Below are 19,672 nucleotides of genomic sequence, written 5' to 3'. Positions count from 1 at the left end.
TGATTTGAAATGGAATACAATATAATCATTAAACTGATCAATTATGGCAAGTTCTTTCACAATAATTTGATTACAATCTTGTTTAAACCAGTGAAGATCAACTGTAGCAATTTTCGCACTCGCTTCCTTGCCCACTTCTTTATCTTCGGCGGGCTCATTGAATCCTTTGTCTTTCTCCCTCCCCTCCTCCTCTTCTCGTTTCTCCTCCTCCACCTGCAGCGGCTTCGGTGTACTGCACCTTGCTTCATAATAGAAACTATCAGAATCAAGATCGCACTGAATACCAATAGAGCGAGTTTGTGGCTTGTCCAAAATATCAGAACACAAAGAATAGGACATGTTGTCTGTTCAAAGGTGAAACTGATAATGAACCAAATTTGTCAGAGTGCACACCTCGAAGTTCAGTAATTTCCGCACTGGGTATATACAGTGCGGAAATTACTGAACTTCTTTCACAATGCTCGTTAGAGGTGTGTACTCCATCACACGATCGCTAATTAAAACACAATAGGCAGAAGTATTTGCAGGTACTGCACTATTAAATTCCATTTCAATACGAACATCTGTCGATGATTTCAAATGACTTGCTTGGTGTGAACAATCTACAACAATCAGCGGTGTTGATTCACAAAACGTTTTAAAGTCAATTTCTGTTTCCGAGTGCGCTATTGATTGAATGATTATAATATGAGGGCGCGAAATCCAGGAACATGCGGTATAATACCTCCCTTTTACCTAGCAGATTTTCATATGGATAATACTCGCTGTTCAAATATACTTTAACATTGTAAATACCGCAGCTATCGAAATTAGATATTGATTTTTTAATTTTATTCTTACGATCAGTTTGAAATGCAATTATAACGTATTTTGGACTATCAAAACTCGATGTGGTGCGAACTGCCCAAGAATGGTTAAGTGAATTTTGCAAATTTGGTAATTCACAAATTTCCCAATGGAACGGGCGGGCCAGGCGGCTCAGCCGCTACCCCCGCTACTGCAGCTACAGGCGCTGCCCGGTTTTGTGCAGCTAACCGGTCCCTCAATCAATATAAATGATTTACAAGGTAAAGTGTACACATCCAATGAATTTATGCCAATACGTGCCTCGTCAGAGTTTTTTATTTCTTGTCCCAAATAAACTGTATGAGTGTGAAATTGGAATTTGGTTATATCATTATAAAACTGAAGGTCTGTCTCCACATCCAGAATTTCACTAATTGCGGCTCCTCCTGACATTTCGCCAATCAACTATAAAACCCAACTTTTCTAATATTCTCGCGCTTTTAGCCGACAAAGCACGTTTGTTTGTAGGTGTTGACACTATCGCATTCCTTTCTCTAATGACTTGATTGTGCATGCACGTATTATTACTTGTGCGCGGGTTGAAAATAAGATAACCCATTACTTTTCACGTATGTGTAACCTAATTGTAATTGTATCTTCATGGAAATCAATAAACGATCCATTCTGGTCTGTTACCTTTACATTAATAGTTTGAATTCGATGCGTATTCAAAGGTACATAAATAATTGGAGAGGGTACTTCGTTTATTAAATAGCCGCTAGGAACCTTTGGTAAAAATTCGTAGATTATATGTTTTTGTTTTCCGTCAGAGTAACTGCCACATGCTAAATTACACTCAACTACAATACTGTCAACGCTTGTTATGTTAAACAAATGTTTGGAATAATGCCATTTATTTGCTTGCAAAACAACATTATCAAAACCAAGTATCTTAGCAATCGAATCAGAACATGTTAAATCAATAGGCTTATCAGAATGAATTTCAATCTTCATAGTATTTGCATTTGCACGTATAATAAGTTTATTCTTCTTCCCATGAATATTCAATTTATTCTTTAGAGATTTTATAATATCCTCAACTTCATATGCACTGGTATCCAACTCGATTAATCTATCGCCATATTTGAAGCTGGAATTTGTTCCTTTGTTAATGTTTGCAATACTATTGTAACTAGAAAAATTAATCAATCCAATTTCCCATTCACGATTTTTATCCAATTCTATAATTTCTCGTAAATGTTCATAGAGGTTACTTGTGTTAAATCTTAATGTAATAACAACCATCGTGTGTGTGTGTGTGCGTTCAGCACAAACACTTAATTACAACTGATTTGCAAGAAACAATAATGTAAGATGACCACAAAAATCGCTATTTAATGGTTGCATATGCTCTACATTATAAAATATATTTACTCCATTTTCTTTTTTCCAATATTTGTCCAATTCGTATGGCGGTTGTAAATTTCCAATTGGATCAAAATACCAAACATTAGAGCCAACTTTCTTATATGCTACCCAATGTGTGCCATCCTCGCTTTCCCTTGCTAAATTCACAATGGCATTCTCGTTTTTTAGAATTTTTTGGGTAATGCATCTAGCATATATATACCTCTTAGCTGAATCTGTAATAATTTCGACCAATCAATCAAATCATAATTACTCAATTCTCCTTCAATATTCATGTCTTTTACTTCTTCCTACTCTTCTTTGTCTTCTTCCTACTCTTCTTTGTTGTTGTTCTTTGTTTCTTAACTTGGGGGAATAAACTCACTCCATATGATGGTGGGGGTAGGGGTGGAATTAAAATTCTGCCCCCACTAATACTAGGAAAAGGCTTCAAAAAATACCCTTTTCCTGCAATATGCTTTTTCAACTGAGCTATAGCTTTGCGCCTAATATCATTACTATAACTTTTCCCCTCATTCTTCTTCTTCTTCTTCTTTCTCAAAGAACCACCAAAGTAATTTTTAGCTTTCATCACGTTTGTAACTAGGTAGCTGAGTCCTCTCTCTGCAAGAGGAGTTTTCGGATTTTTAAAAATCTCCCACGCCGCGTTCGCTAGTGCTCTGTCAGCTTTCGATCGATTTGCATTATCACTATATTGTGTGTGGATATGCTATATCGTGTGCCTTACAAGCCTGGTCAAGTTTGTTAATTCCCGGGTCACCTCTTGCTAATCGCTTTTCAAGTTTCATCCCAGGGCCACAATACTGGTAGCCAGGGGCTATTGGGATCTCCACAGGTGTAATATTGATCAATTTATTTAAAATAGTTGAAGTAATACCTGTAGCAGCACCCGCCGCCCCCTTAAGTACTCTGGCAGCAGAGCTTAAGATACCTCTGCCTCGTTTCCTTGGAGTTTGCTTTCTCCTACATACCATTTTTCATTACCTTTCAACTCAATGGTTGAACATTAACTAAAGATAATTAATCATTACACTAACTTAATCCAATAGAAAATTGAATTTTCTATTAATTTCGATCTTTGCGTTACGAAAGGCTAGAGAAGGAGAATTCAAACAACACCTTTCTAAACTCTCCTTTGATCGAGCGTACTCTACTGCCAGATTAAAGTGAAACCATGATCTGCACTCTGATCTTTGCAGCTACGCGTTACACTGCTTACCAGTCTTTTTGAGATTTTATGTTTTCGGGGTCAATACAACCCCTTTGTACTGTGCTAACCCCATTTTTTCTGTAATTATTTCGGCTACCTGATTTTCTGTAAGGTTATGTTGTTTGGCTTCTATCCAGTTCATATGAAAACTAACCCGAGCATATCTGGACACGATATCATGTGCTATCCTGTGTATGAATAAATTAAGATAATCTATGAATGGAGCCAAACACTGCAGTCTCATGACAGTGCCCTCTTCCGAATTTTTAATTGTCTCAGCTATTTCATCATGAACGCTTTTCACAACCACTTCCATCTCGTTTTTCTTAATAAAATCTCCAATATCATTTTTAGTTGCATACTGATCTGCAATTTGATTAATCAGAATAGCAATGGCATCTTTTGTAATGAATTGTTCAATACCGTCCATAATATTAGCTTTTATTGCACTCGCCATTTCATAATCGTTTTTCAAACTCTTCCTTTGTTAATGAAGAACTAGTCAATTTCTGCAAAGTAGATTCTAAATATTGCTTATCAATTAGCGATGGCTGTGTTTCATTCACTTTAGTAAACATTTCTGTACTAAGCTGTTTTAATTTAGTATTGAGATAGTTTCTGTCCAGCACCTCCAAATTCTTAATTTTATCTGATATGGCTTTTAATTTCTCATCTAAATATGCTTTATCAACTTTATCGTTGTTAATACTCACCAACTGGGATGAAAAGCTGTCTGTTAAAGTTTTCACTTCTCCTAGAGCAGATTCTAAAGTTAGAGTTCTCTCTCCAATAGCTTTATCAATATTAGCACTAAAATTTTGTAATGTACTTAGAATATGTTCTCTTTCAATTATGCTCACTCCAATATTCTTTGTATTTTCCGAAACGAGTTTGGTTATTTGCGAATCTAAATAAAATTTCACAGCTTCGCTGATTCCTTGTTGATTTATCGATTCGATTATCTTCTGCGTTATCAAGTCAATATCACACGTAAGATTAGCAACAGCAGGCCCAGCACTAGGTGTATCAATTCGACCGAATCAATGCAGAGTCATCGTAACACTAAACAATTAGTTTTGCTTCTTTTAGCTCTTCAATTATAGACACGATCTCAATATCATGTCCAGTGTTGCCAGAAGCTTTTGAGGAATAGAGTAAATTTAATCTTTCCACTAATTCGTCAAAATTATCAAAGTATTGATAAATTCTATCATGAGAATTATTTTTTGCAAATTTCAATAAACCCCATCCCTTCTTTTTACTAATTTTTTTACTGGGAAATAACTTCTGGATCATTTGCGATTTAATTCCCTGATTTCGTTAACATACCCTCTTCGATCTAAATGTATGCCTGTAAGTGTTAAGATTTTTTTATACTTATCCAGATCTCTCTGATTATAAAGATTCGAATTCGGTCTTGAACTGAATAATAACTCAAGTAGACCGTGAGTTATTCGAAATCTGTCTTTACCAATATCTATATAACCATCGTCGAATATTACTTGCTGATTTCCAATATAATACACGTCATCTTTAGAATTGTATGAAATTCCATAACTAATTGAATTACTCAATTTTTCCACATGAAACGTTTTTAGATATTGTGACAGCACATCATCGTTTTTACTAGAACCAAGTAAACTGTTTTCAAATTTAGTCGAGCTTAAAAATTGTCTGTTGAACTCTCATAACTCTGCTCATCTTCCTCATCATCCTCCTCATTATCATCAATTTCCATACTCTCTTGTTCCTCTTTCACTTCTTCCTTTTTAGGTGTGAAATCATGATTAGAGTGAAAACTAGATTTGGTTTTTCCCAATTCAATTATAGGTTCTATCAATGGTGAGAGCGTTTTCCTATTGTATTCCTCCGATCGTCTTTCAAAATTAACTAAGCTTTTATGCTTGTCGCTGATTACTTTTCTCAATTTCTTAATCTTTTCGATTAAACTCTCCTTCTTGTTATTTACTATGTTCCTTCCTCTCCTCCTCCTATATGTTTTAGACAACATGACTGTACAAAGAATTAATCTCTACTGAACGGAAAGAATCGTGTCCAGTGAATCCCGATATTTTCCTTCCTTTATATCACATTCTTTCAAAATTGTAACAAAATTATGCGGTTTACGATTCCAAACTGTATGACAAAGTTTACTGAAATCTTTATAAGAAATATCTCCTCCAACATGATCTCTGTGAATTAATTTGAGACTCAATAAATCCATCTTAAAAATTATAATCATATTTGCATTGTCTCTAGTGAAATGTTTCTGTGTAGCTCCATAACTCTGAATTAAATATGCTGTGTCAATATTTTGATGACGTCCCATAGTAAAATATTCTCTTATCTGTGGCACATTGCTCAGTTGTAAGTCATCAAAAATTACTAAGCTTTATTCGGGGATACGGTTCGGATGGGGAATTTGGCTCACATCCTCTTTCATGTGAAATCCGATATTTTTCAAACCTGCAAATACCTTCTTGAGAAAAACATATTTTGGTTGATATAAGCTCTTGCTAAATAAGTAAATGTGCTTAAATCTTAACCCATTTTCAGCAAATACTAAATTAAATAAGAGATTTGTTTTTCCTCCAGCACTGGGAGAAATAATTAACATTCTTGCATTATGAGGAAGTAAGTCTCCATTTTTACAAAATGCAGGCTTTTCTTTATCTGTAATTAATTTATCAAAGTTAACAATTGGTATTTGACTCATGATTACAAACGTACAGAACGTGATCTGATAAGCTACTGAAAATTTTTACAAAAGTTAGATCAGTGCCACTATGAATGAGAGCAATGACCGAGCACACATGCATTAGCATAGAGGGGCGTATCAAGAGATTGGAATGTAGACACCACTCTCCACCTCCTGTCATCATCATCAGACAGAGGATGGATGTATCTACTTTCTCTGTTCTTCACCCTCTTTTCTGCTTATCAGCTATTGAGTGTGCAAAGATTCTTATATTACAAAATGAAACTATGGATTGAAATGAGAACCAATGTTTGATAATAATACTTCTATTATATTTTCAACGGATGTACATCATGATATTTACAATAGATTATTTACAATAAATGTACATGATATTTACAATAGATTACAAAAGATTATTTTTCATCTAATAATTGATCTTTACTAATATAACTAGGTGTTGAAAATCCAATCCATTTCACTAACAATCCTTTTTTATCACGTTTTAATATTTTTTTAATCAAATACACTTGTCTCTCCGATTCGTTTAATTGTGTTTTTTTAATTTCTTCTGCATAAAACCGACCACTAATTACTTCACCGTTTAGATCTCTCAGTGAGTAGGTTATAGGTTTAGAAGGAAATATAGAGTGAATCACAAAATACTCTGCACTCCAGTTTATGTCGTTTTAATCATTTCTTTGAGATTCGTACGATATCACCTAGCTTAAATTTTGGTTTTGAATTTTTCAATTTATATCGTCTATTGAATGCAGAATTCAATGACATTAAAACATGATTACGATCTTTCTTCCTCACATCTTTAGGTTTCATTCTAATGGATGAATGTGTTGTTGCATTATAATCACAAACTAAACTGTCTAGCTCTGATATCCAGTTTTTGGTTCCACACTCAGTTGAATATCTATAAATTTTTGCTTCAAGTGTTCTATTCAGCCTTTTAACTATGGAGGCTTTCTTATCACTAAAAACATGGTAATGTTTAATACTATATCTATCTAATAACGCTTTAACTTTTGAATTAAAGAATTCTGTTCCCTGATCTGTTTGGAACAGCTTAACTCCCTTATTTTTAGAAATAATTGGTTTGAGAGCGTTAAATACAGATTGGCTTGTCTTGTCTTTTAATGATACACAATATGCAAATTTTGAAAAACAATTAATAACAACTAAGATATATTTATAACCCTTATTAAAACGCGATAAACTTGTCATCTCAATAAGGTCGGCTTGAAGCAGGTCTTTTTCACTTTTCAGTTCATATTTACGAGTGGCATAGTTCACACGCGGCACGCTATGAAGCTCTAAAGCCAGCTTAGATCTAATAATATTCATGATATTTACAACAGACAAATCAAAATTAGTGGTGTTGGATGATTTTCACGGAACATACTGAGCAATCAGTTAGAGTGTTGTGGGCACTCTATAATGTCCAAAAGGGAGAGTGTCAACACCGTTCTCAGCAATGTACCTCTTATCATCATAAGGACTCAAACAGATTTTTGCACATTCAACCTGATACGTATGGTGTGATTATAGGACCTCATCATATTAAATTTTTCTACATGTTCACTACGTTCAAACAATGATTTCTTATATAAATTAAAATTAAGTTTTCTACATTTCACTCCGGTCTGTACACCCTTTGCTATACATTTATTTACAGGTTCTTCATTCTCGTTACATACTAAAAAGGAGTAAAGTTTCGATCTTAGGCCTACAAATCTATGGACAGGTTTTGAGGCAGTCTCATCCTTGAACTTTCCTACAACTTTATTTCTCTCCATGGAAAAGCAAGGGTGGCCAGGTGGATAGTTAGAAGTATCGAAAAGGCTCAAATTTTCTTTAATCAACTGATACACGTCTGTGATGATGAAACAGCTGTAATATTTATAATCTGTTATCTCTGTTACTAAGACACATATTTAATGTCGAATAAAGCTCGTGATGAGTCCAATTATATTACAATTTATTCGACATTAAAAATAAAATAAATGGGTCCGAAAAGAAAAACGAGTAAACATCAAGATTTAGTCAGTGAAGGAGAAAACGATTCGCAAAACCACATGCTTGGAAAAATACTGAAACCAACAGTTTTATCGATTGACCAAGATTCAGATGAAGCACCGAAAACGTGGAGACATTGAAAGGTTAAATTCTCCATAGATATTTCACACTTTTCTTCATTAATCGTGAGGCCATATTTTTCTGTTGCTCTCCAGAAATTTTCTAAATTTTCATCATGTTCTTCTTGGGTCCTTCCGCATACAATAATATCATCTAAATAGGCATAACATGATATCAAATTTTCTTGTTCTATGATTTGATCAATCACTTTCTGGAAAGCAGCTACTCCATTCGTGACTCCGAACGGAATTCTTTTGAATTGATACAGTTTGTGTCCAACTTCAAATGCGGTGAAATGCCTTTCCTCAGGCAAGATTGGTATCTGGTGATAGGCAGATTTCAGGTCAATAGATGAGAATATTTTATATTGCGCTACCTTATTGACTAATTCTTCCATTAGTGGTAGTGGATAGGCATCCAAATTCGTGAATTTGTTGATGGTCTGTGAATAGTCAATCACCATACGTTTCTTTTGGTTCTCTCTTGAAGTAACAAATGCTTGAGCTCTCCAAGAAGAATGACTATTTTCTATAATATCAGCATCTTTAAGCCATTTGACTTCATTCATCATTAACAAGTAATCCTTTTCTGAATGTCGTCTCGATTTAGTTATTATAGGCCGACAGTCCGGTTGAAGATCACGAAACAATGAGACAGGTTCTACTGTAGCTTGGGCTAGAGCACACTTTTAATTTCATAAGTAGGCCTTCTTGCGTCATTGTCTTCATTCAGTTGTAGTGCTGCTTTAGATCCACCAAAATCAAAAGTGATGGATGAAAAGTTCTTTAGAAAATCGTGTCCCAAAATTACACTAGCGCAACATTTGTTCAATATGATCAAAGGAAAATCATTATATTCTTCGTTCTGGAAATATATTTCACTCAAAGCGCACTCAGTTGTTTTAGTGTTGCAGGCACTTGAAGCAAATGTAATCAAATTGGAATATGACATAGTTTTCATCTTCGATTGTACTACTAGTTTCTTATCTATAAAACTTGCTGTGCTCCCAGTGTCTAATAGTGCCAATGTATCTATTCCATTAACACGTATAGGAACAAGACATTTTGAGAGGTCAGTGCTGGTATTTGCTGCTGAAATTACTGTGGCAGATACCATTTGGTTTTTTTTATCGTTTTGTGTTCTGCATACTTTTGAAAAATGGCCTATTCGATTACAAGTTAGGCATGGTTGTCCTTTTGCTGGGCATTGGCTATTATCAGTATGATTATTATAGCCACAAAATCTGCATTGAATCTTCTTTTGGTAAGAATTACAGACTAAAGTCGTTTTCTCGGTATTTTTATTCTCGTTTGCTAGGACTGTGTTAACATATTCTGAACTGGTTTCGTATTCTTTAGCAATGTTTTCAGCATTCTCTAACATTCGTGCTTGTGAGATAGCGTCTTGCAAAGTTAGCAAAGTCATTTGTCATTGTAATAGAATTGGACTCAACACGAGCTTTATTCGACATTAAATATGTGTCTTAGTAACAGAGATAACAGATTATAAATATTACAGCTGTTTTATCATCACAATCTTCCCCCCTTAATATTAATCGGCACTCGTGGGGTATGGGGCGAGCTGGCGAAGTGAGACTGTTGATTCTCTGCCGTCGTTGTGGCGAACAAACGCATATTCAGGGTTACTCTCGATTAATTCAACTTTTTCAACTTGCGATTCTTGTTTTGAGTTTTTTGTCATCTTCTTCAACCATACTGGTCCAGATGTCAATAGCCAGGTTGGTAATGGTTTTCCATTACTTGAGTTTCTTGCATGTAAAAACATCCGCTCATGTGGTGTGCAGTTGGTGCTTGTGCATAATAGGGAACGAATAGAGTTAAGGGCATCGGGGAGAACTTGTTCCCAGTGACTGTTGTTCAAACCTCTTGATTTTAGGGCTAGCATCACACTTTTCCATATAACTCCATTGTACCGTTTGACTTGCCCATTACCGGCTGGATTATAGGGCGATGTTCTGCTGCTGGCAATTCCTTTTGATAGTAGGAAATTTTTCAAAGCTGATGACATAAACGATGTTCCTCTATTGGAATGTATGTAAGACGGTACACCAAAAAGAGAGAATAGTGATGTAAGGTGTTTTATTACTGTATTAGTAGTCATGTCAGGACAGGGGAAGGCAAATGGGAATCTGGAATATTCATCTATAAGAACTAAAATATACTTGTTCCTTGAACTTGATTGTAGTGGGCCTTTGAAATCCATATTAAGACGTTCAAATGGTCGAGTTGCTTTGATAAGGCGGCCAGTTCCTTTGGCATAGCGTGGTTTCATTTCAGAACATGTAATACATTTGGAACATACTTCTTTTACATCATCTATTGAATATGGTAAGTTCTTTGTTTTGGTCCAATGATGGAGTCGAGTAACTCCTGGATGACACAGGTCCTCATGAATTCTTATCAGTTTCTTTATATCTGTATGGCATCCAACAGTGGCACAGACTCTTGATAGTGTATCTGCTGGTATATTCTCTTTTCCAACTCTATAAATTATATTGAACTTATATTCTGACAATTCAAGGTGTCATCGTTGGATTTTGTCATTCTTAATCTTGCTGGTTTGTTTATTACTAAACATGAATGAAACTGATTTCTGGTCTGTGATAAGTGTAAATTCTTGTCCAAGTAAGTAATGTCGCCATTTCCTGATTGATTCCACAATGGCATAAGCTTCTTTTTCCACTGCAGAGTGCCTAGTTTCAGATGTGGAAAGAGTTCTTGAGAAAAACGCCACTGGTCTCTCATTCTGTGTTAATACTGCTCCAATAGCGTAATCTGAGGCATCAGTTTCCAAAGTGAACAGGACTTTTTCATCAATGTGCACTAGAACTGCAGATCCTATTTCTTTCTTTAATGATTCAAATATATTTCTGCATTCTTCATTCAACGGGAAGTGAGTATTATGCACAAGTGGATGGATCTTTTTTGAAAATACTTTTATCCATTTGGAGTAGTGTGCAAGCATTCCAAGGACACGCTTCAATTCTTTCTGATTTTTTGGAGCTGGTAAGTCAAGGAGTGGTTTCAATCGATCTGGATCGGGCTTAATCATACCCTGACCAATTTCGAATCCCAGAAAGGTTAAATTCTCCATAGATATTTTACACTTTTCTTCATTAATCGTGAGGCCATATTTTTCTGTTGACAGCCAAGGATGTCTCCATGAGATTTTTCGGAGACAAGCGAGGAAAACTCCCGATAATTGGGCAGTTTATGATAGCATTTATAAAAGGAACTTTGGAAATCTTGATTATTATAGCAACTGTTTAGCAGTAAAACTTGGACAGTGTGGAGTGGGAGTGAATACGGTGGTTGGAATATTAATGGACAGATCTGAGGATTATATTATCTCTGTTTTGGGCATACTGAAAGCTGCAGCTGCCTACTTGCCTCTCGAGGTATCTTACCCTCAGCATCTACTGGATTCTGTGCTAGAAGATGCAACACCAATCGCAGTCTGTACCACAACAAACTTTGTTGATCGCTTTCAACTTTTCGACTTTTAGGTTTAGAAGAAAACTGTCGGTATCAGTCATACAGAGTTCTATACGATCCCACGGTATAATTTCTTGTAATTTGCAATAGAAAAAATTGTACATATGGAATTTACTCAACTCCAGTACGGAAAAGTTGGAATAGACAGGCTTGTTCATTTTAAGTTCCAACTTGCGAGAGAAAACCGCGATCACGTTCGGACTAATTATTTCCCAGCGTTTGCATAATGGATTTGAAATGTACTTATCTAACCGTTTTTCATCCGTGATAATTTTAACATTGATTTGCTTATGACTAGATTGAATTGTCTTGCCAAAGATCAGATTGCAACAGGCCTTAAAGGAGGATATTTCAAATTTATTTTTCGCGTTCTGTCTATTCCGGATATTGAAGTCGATGTAGCTTTTCAGCCAGGGAGATTGGGAAAAGCTAATGACACGATGCACTTTCATCAATTTCAAACCGAGCTGAAGGTAGAGCTTTAAATTGACGTAGTGTACAATGTACTTTTCACAGTGAAAAAGTGTGTTCATGAGTTTTCTGGTTCCAGTTTGACCATTCTCATTTGTTTGGTAGTTCGACAGCAATTCGCGCGGCGGTGTTAAGTGGAGAGGGGCGAGTGGGAAGCTGGCGTGCTTATCATGTAACTCTTGAGGGTACTCGAGATCACATTCTATTATATATCCGGTTTCTGAATTGCTGTCCAAATTCGTGAAATGAAGCTTGGAAATTTCTTCCTCTGAGAGGAATTTGAAATTTCCAACAGGTAAGCTTTGGCTCATAGCTTCCGAGTATAAACTGTTTGCATCGATATAAAGGAGATAATTAGATGGTTTGAGGGATCGTATGTTTCGGGTAGATGTTTGTTATTCGCTTCACAATAACGTTTACCGATGAATGACACCCCACCCCTCATCACTGCCTCAAACATAAGATGCATGTCAGGATGAGTAATCAATTCTAGTTCGACTTTGGTGTATTCCAACATGCAATTCCAGGTGAAGTGCGTGAGAGAAACAAAATGCGTCACATCAAGGCTGTATGAGCTAAAAAGCGTAGACCTCATGGATTCAAAAACTTCCGCTAATAGCATTACGTCCAAACATAAATAAAAATTGTGATATTCACCCAGATTTTTCAGCTTGAATGTTGAGAACACTCTTTGCGCATGCTCATATTCTTTGCGAGACAGAGCTGTATCAGTTAAATCATTATGAAAACATTCAATGGGAGGAAGCGATGTTTCCACAAATTTTTCGGGACAGCTCATGTACGAGTAAGGATATACTCCTTTTTTCAACAAGAGCTGTCTGTGTTCGCGAGGTGGATCATGAAACACCGAAAATAATCGCTCGAACTTCTTTTCCATGTCTGTACTTTCTACCAAATTACGCACCAATACTTCCAAGGATTCAGACATAAACTTGTAGGAATCTAAAAATTTAATTTTGCCTACTGAAAGTGTCAAAAATCTCTCTGAGGTATTTGCGATGCAGGAAATTTCTTTTTTACATTTACCGAGCGATTTCAGAATAAAATGCGAATCAAAACCGGAGAAATTATGAAAATAACACAAAATGTACTCCGGAGTACGAGCTGTTAAATTACAAGAAACATGTGCGGCACACAAGTAATTACCAGTTTCATGCGCGTGGTGACGACATTTAATATCGCTGTCTAAAAACGGTTCAGCACAAAGCCCGCAGTTTACCGAATTTTGAAATTCGCGCTCTTGACTCTCGGATAAAGCTTGCATCAGAATTTCTCGTTTCATATCCTCATACAAAATGTCACCGAGATCTGTAATTTCCTGAAGAAATTTCTCCATGATTTTTTCGTCTAAACTACTCGATCTATGGAGTACAGGTCTGTAGGCGATTTCCCCGTTAACATCTATAACAACAAAACAATAGCCGCAGGGAATATGTCGCGCCGTTTTCTTTGTGTAACTACGAGTAATTTCATCAGAATCGGAATCATCATCATCATTATTATCGATATTAACAACATAAGTTTCTAAATCCGCGTAAATGGTGTACTTTTTCTTCAATGTTGCGCCTAGTTTCTTGAATTTAATTGTCTCTCCGCGTTTAGGATATGAAACGCGCTGAGATTCAAACTTGGAACAAAGTTCCACATGTTTCAACAAATGTGCTTTGCCATCATAATTTTTAGATTTCTTCGATGTAAATCTATGGAAACAAAAATTGCAAATGTGTACTTGACCGTGGCATTTTGAAAGGTGGGAGAGAAGACGTGATAGCCCATTTTTCCCATTCGCGGTATTTACTAAACAGAAATGAGTTTTTCCTGCATCGGCTTTTAGCATTAAAAGGTTAATTTGGTGTTTATGAGTGCGGAAATGCTTGTGCGGTAGGGGAAAAACTTTTTGTTGTCATACGCGATGACGTGAATTGCAATATCCGGATTTAGCATTTCAAATTTCTTAATATCGCGTGGTGTCACCGGGAAATTTACACCTCGCGTATTAAGTGTGTGAGCAAACTTGCTCAAATACTTTACACTCAAGTCCGAGTTCCTTGGCTTCTGATAGAAATACGCGAGCACTGACCATAAAAAGCATTTTTCGTCAGACAGATTTTTGACATTTATAATACATTTTTTGTTTTTAAGAAATTGCGGTGTTTGAATGAAACTGGATGTGAAAATTGGATTAAATTTAATCACGTTCACATCCAGTGATTCAATTTTCTTTAGCACCCATCCACTCCCATGTCTTACGAAATTTTCGAAAGATGAGAGGATTTTTTTCACAGCCAAGAAAAAATGCTCATTAAAATCTTCATAGTTCTCAACACGTTTAGCGCTATGTTGGAGTAATTATGTAGATTTATTAGAGATGAGACAGTCTCACCAGCCTGCTTGTCATCCATCACCACTAATTTATACAGCAAAACATTTAATACTATAAACCACTTTACATTCCCATCATACCGTGCCGCATGTTCCCTAATTATGTCGAAAACTCGACGTTTCGACCTCTCAAGCACATTGGTGATGTCGATATCCTCAGGCTCGTCATCGAGGGTGATGCGATGGCGGACTGCTGCAGAATTCACACCACGTAGTCTGCGTTCCCTCGGCATGATTCTGAAAAACAAAAGAATAACGATCAGGATGAGATAGAGTACAACAGCATGTTTAGTTGTGAATTGACATTGGTAGAAGAAGGCTGTGTGTGAAAATGATATCTCAAGATCACATAATGTTGAATGAAAGATTAAGATTATTATCTTTTGATAAAAGATGGTCGAAATCTTCTCCGCATTTGTCCGCGGAAAACATGGCAAAAGAGGGATTTATATTCTCATCTGCACCAGACATTGTGCAATGTGCATTATGTTCAATTCATTTAGGAAAATGGGAAGAAAGTGACATACCAGCAATAGAACATGCAAGGTACAGTCCGAACTGTAGAAGGAAAGATAATATAACAATTGAAGAGGAGAATTTCGATAATAATATTCTACGAGAATATGAAGAAAGATATTTAACTTTTAATTGTGTAGAAGATTCATCCGTTCAAGGAGAGTATTTTGAAAAGCATCATCATCTACATTGTGACTTTTGTAAATCATTATCCAATAAAGCAGAGTATTTTGCGAGAAATGGTTATTTCTTACATAAAAATCCATTCTATCTGCAATGTGTCTATTGCAAATATATTATCAAAAATCCATTTGAAAAAGTAATACATTTACCGTTTTGTTTATATGAAGAGTGTGAGAAAGAAGAGCGGGGGTTGGATGTACCGGATATAGCGTATCGTAAAGATGAGGTAAAATCGCATGCATGCAGTATATTGTAGAAGGTTTTTTATCCTCAGAGGACAAAAACTGTGCTCCAAGGACAATTTTGTCCTCGGATGACAATTTTTTTATACTCGGAGGAGAAAAATTGTCCTCAAAGGATAAAATTAAAGTAGAAATGTACTTACATGTACTGGTTGATGCTGCGTGAATCTCCTCGACTGTGTAGGTGCCTATGGTATCGTCTCAGCTCTAGCTTCCTTTCAGATTGATTCCTCTCAGGTGTGTTGCTTCGACGAGAGCTCAACTGGTTATGAGGTCCAGAACTCAAGTTGAGAGGTGAGAAAATGCTGTGAAAACAATGAAATATTTAATAACTGAAATCAATCGAGAGACAAGAATCCTATTCAAAAAAGTGAGCCCTATGTTGGAATGTTGTGATATAGAAGAAGATTTATCTGTTCAAGGAGAGTATTTTGTAAAGCATCATCTACATTGTGACTATTGCAAATCATTAACTGATAGAGCAGACTATTTTGCGAGAAATGGTTATTCCTTACATAAATATCACTATCTGCAATGTGTATTTTGTAAATATATTATTGATGAACCATTTGAAAAAGTAATGCATTTACTGTTTCGTTTATTTGAAGAGTGTGAGAAAGAAGAGCGGGGGTTGGATGTTCCGGATATAGCGTATTGTAAAGATGAGGTAAAATCGCATGCATGCAGTATATTGTAGAAGGTTTTTTATCCTCTGAGGACAAAAACTGTGCTCTGAGGACAAAAACTGTCCTCCGATGACAAAAATTGTCCTCCGATGAGAAAAATCCTCCCCTCCGAGGACAAAAATTGTCCTTGAAGGATAAAATTAAAGTAAAAATGTACTTACATGTGTTGATTTGACGAAATGACAGCTATCTCCTCGCCTATGCTTCTCTCAGCTCAGGTAGCTCCTCGACTGTGGTTGTCTCAGCTCAGGTATCGTCTCAGCTTAGCTAGCTCCTCGGCTATGCTTCTCTCGATGCAGGTATGTTTCCCTCACGAGAGCACAACTGCTTATGAGACCAGAAACCGAGTTGTGAGGTGAGAAAATGCTGTGAAAAACAATGAAATATTTAATAACTGCAACCAAATATTAGAAATCAATAAGTAAGTGTTATTTCAAAAATATGCTGTCATATGGTTAATATGCTATATATGTGCTATCAACTCAAGCCAGCAAGCAGCCGGTGAAGAGGAGGCTAGTTTTCGAGCACGAGCCCGTGCTCACTCAATCGAAGGTTATCTTAAAGGAATATTATTATTGTATTTACATGTAATGTGCACAAAATCTTTATAAAATGTGAATTAGTTTTTGAAAACTAATTTCCAATGGATAAAATCTTTTGTGCACATTACAAGTCTATGTTTATTTGAATAAATTGTACTATGAAATTACTGATTCTTATACTGTGAGCGAAGTCAAGACTGAGCTTGACTTCTAATTGTGCTATCAAAACAATCCGAACACAGATAAATTTTCATGATGGTTGCATTGAAATTTGGATAAAAATTCAAAATAAACATGTTTTAGTAATTTTGTATTGATTCGAATAATACATTGTTATTTGAATTATGAAAAATCCGATCACTTGCATAAACTGTTTATAATATTTCGTGTGAAACAAAATTATTGTTGATAAAAATGTGCATGTAATGAACTGAAATATTGATTCGAATAATACATTGTTATTTGAATTATGAAAAATCCGATCACATGCATAGTTGATTGTAATGAACTGAAATATTGATGTTTTCTGCAATAACTTTAATATCAAATTACTGATTTGAATAATGAAAAATCTGATCACATGCATAGTTGATTGTAATGAACTGAAATATTTTTCGAGTCAATTATCTAGCAATTTGAATTGAGTTCAAGTAATCGGAGAATTTCCGAGTTATTACTTACTTTCAGTTTTGAGTAGTGAATCTGTTGAGCAAGTTCTCTCTCTCTCGTATGATTTGATGATGAAAAATCTGAAACAAATAAGAGTCTAATGAAATATTTTTTCAACAGAAACATGTGCCGGAAGAGGAGGAGCACAGCTCGATCGTGCATCTCTTGAGGGAGGAGGGGGAAGTGGAGACAGAGGACGAGATGCAATTGGAGAGCTTTCTGAGATTGTTGAATAAAAATTGTAACAAAATCCGGGTACCCAGACTACGTACAACAGATGTTTATCTTCCAGAAAGATTTAGCCGGATTTTGTGCACAAAAGACATTGAAAATTTAAATTGAAGTGCAAAACCTTATCTCTGTTTGTAAAGCATGTTAATGCTTTTATGACTGACATAAAAATTGTTAAATGCTAAATTAGCATTTAGCATTTTTTATGACACTGACCATCTAGCATTAACATGTTTTACATGTTAATATGTATATATGTATGTGTCAGTAGTGTTCAATAAATAGTTTTTTTTTGTTATTCTATAAAAATTCTTCTCAATTCTCACCTGTTCACAATGAATAGTAGAAACACACAGAAGAAGAAATGCTGGTTCAGCTGCTCTGTTGTGAATGATATTCAAATAAGGTGAGCGCTCCTTTTATAGTTTGTTGCGAGCATGCTCAGTAGTCTTTACTGCTACACACAGCCCTACAGTCAAGCGGCTTCGCTCCCTCCCACATCTGTTTTGGCATGCGCCCATATCTGTATCTGCTTCCTCCTTTCAAATTGTGTTTGCCTTTTCAGATTTGCTATTTTAGCCTTTCGTAACGCAAAGATCGCTGTGCAGAGAGAAGCATATGGTTTCACTTTAATCTGACAGTATAGGAACGGTCGATCAAAATGGAACTTAGTTAGTCATTGTCTGTATTCTCCTTCTCTAGCCTTTCGTAATGCAAAGATCGCTGGGCAGAGAGAAGCATATGGTTTCACTTTAATCTGACAGTATAGGAACAGTCGATCAAAATGGAACTTAGTTACTCGTTGTCTGTATTCTTGCTTCACTCGCCTTTCGTAATAGAGAATAGCAAAAAAGGAATTTAGAAGGGAGGGTGCCAGTAAGAGATGGAGTGAGTAAAAGAAGGAGAGAGCAGATGTGCCATCTGCCTAGAGCTGTTCAATCTCTGTCTGCTACTTGTGAGAAGCGAGGGGGCGTATCCTGCTCTCTCTCTCTAAAACCTTGAGCCAAGCGCTAGGCATTAAGTGTTTGACATCACCATCATGATAAGGAAAGCCCACATAGCACGCGTTCTTATCCATTAAGTTAATACCATCAACATGTTGATAAGGAAAGTGGGCGTCATAGCACGCGATGTACTTTCATTAAGCACACACACTTGGCTCTAATCGCTCAAGCTAATAAGATCAAAAATGAGTGAGAATTTTGATTGTACAAGTTTCAATGAATTCTCAATTGAATTCTCAATTGCACCTAGTCAGGTGGAAAGAAACCATTATTATTATTAAGCATTAGATGTAGAAATATGGATTCACTTTAATTTGACAGTATAGATGTAGAAATATGGATTCACTTTAATTTGACAGTAGAGAATTTGAGAATGGATTCACTTCAATCTGTCAGTATAGCATTAGATGTAGAAATATGCATTCACTTCAATGTGACAGCATAGATGTAGAAATATGGGTTCACTTTAATCTGTCAGCATAGATGTAGTAATATGGATTCACTTTAATTTGACAGTAGAGAATTTGAGAATGGATTCACTTTAATCTGTCAGTAGAGAATTTTTCCCTCACTCCCCTCACAGGGAAATTATTTTTTCCCTCACTGAGAGAGAGAGAGAGAGAGAGATCACTCTCTCCTTCCACTGAGAGAGAGAGAGAGAGAGAGAGAGAGAGAGAGAGAGAAGAGAGAGAGAGAGAGAGAGAGGAGAGAGAGAGAGAGAGAGAGAGAGAGAGAGAGAGAGAGATAGAGAGAGAGAGAGAGAGAGAGAGAGAGAGAAGGAGAAGGAGAGGGAGAGAGAGAGAGGGGAAATCTATTTTTAGAACACCCCCCCACCCTCCAGGCGGGTGAGAAAGGGAGGCGGGATGGACGAGGGGTGAGAGGGGGGAGGGGATTTCGAGCAAAAAAGTCCATCTGAACTCTTGTTTTCCCTCTACTGGCA

This window comes from Nilaparvata lugens, chromosome 4, assembly GCF_014356525.2.
Source record: "Nilaparvata lugens isolate BPH chromosome 4, ASM1435652v1, whole genome shotgun sequence".
NCBI lineage: Eukaryota > Metazoa > Arthropoda > Insecta > Hemiptera > Delphacidae > Nilaparvata > Nilaparvata lugens.
This window is presented reverse-complemented; position numbering follows the sequence as displayed.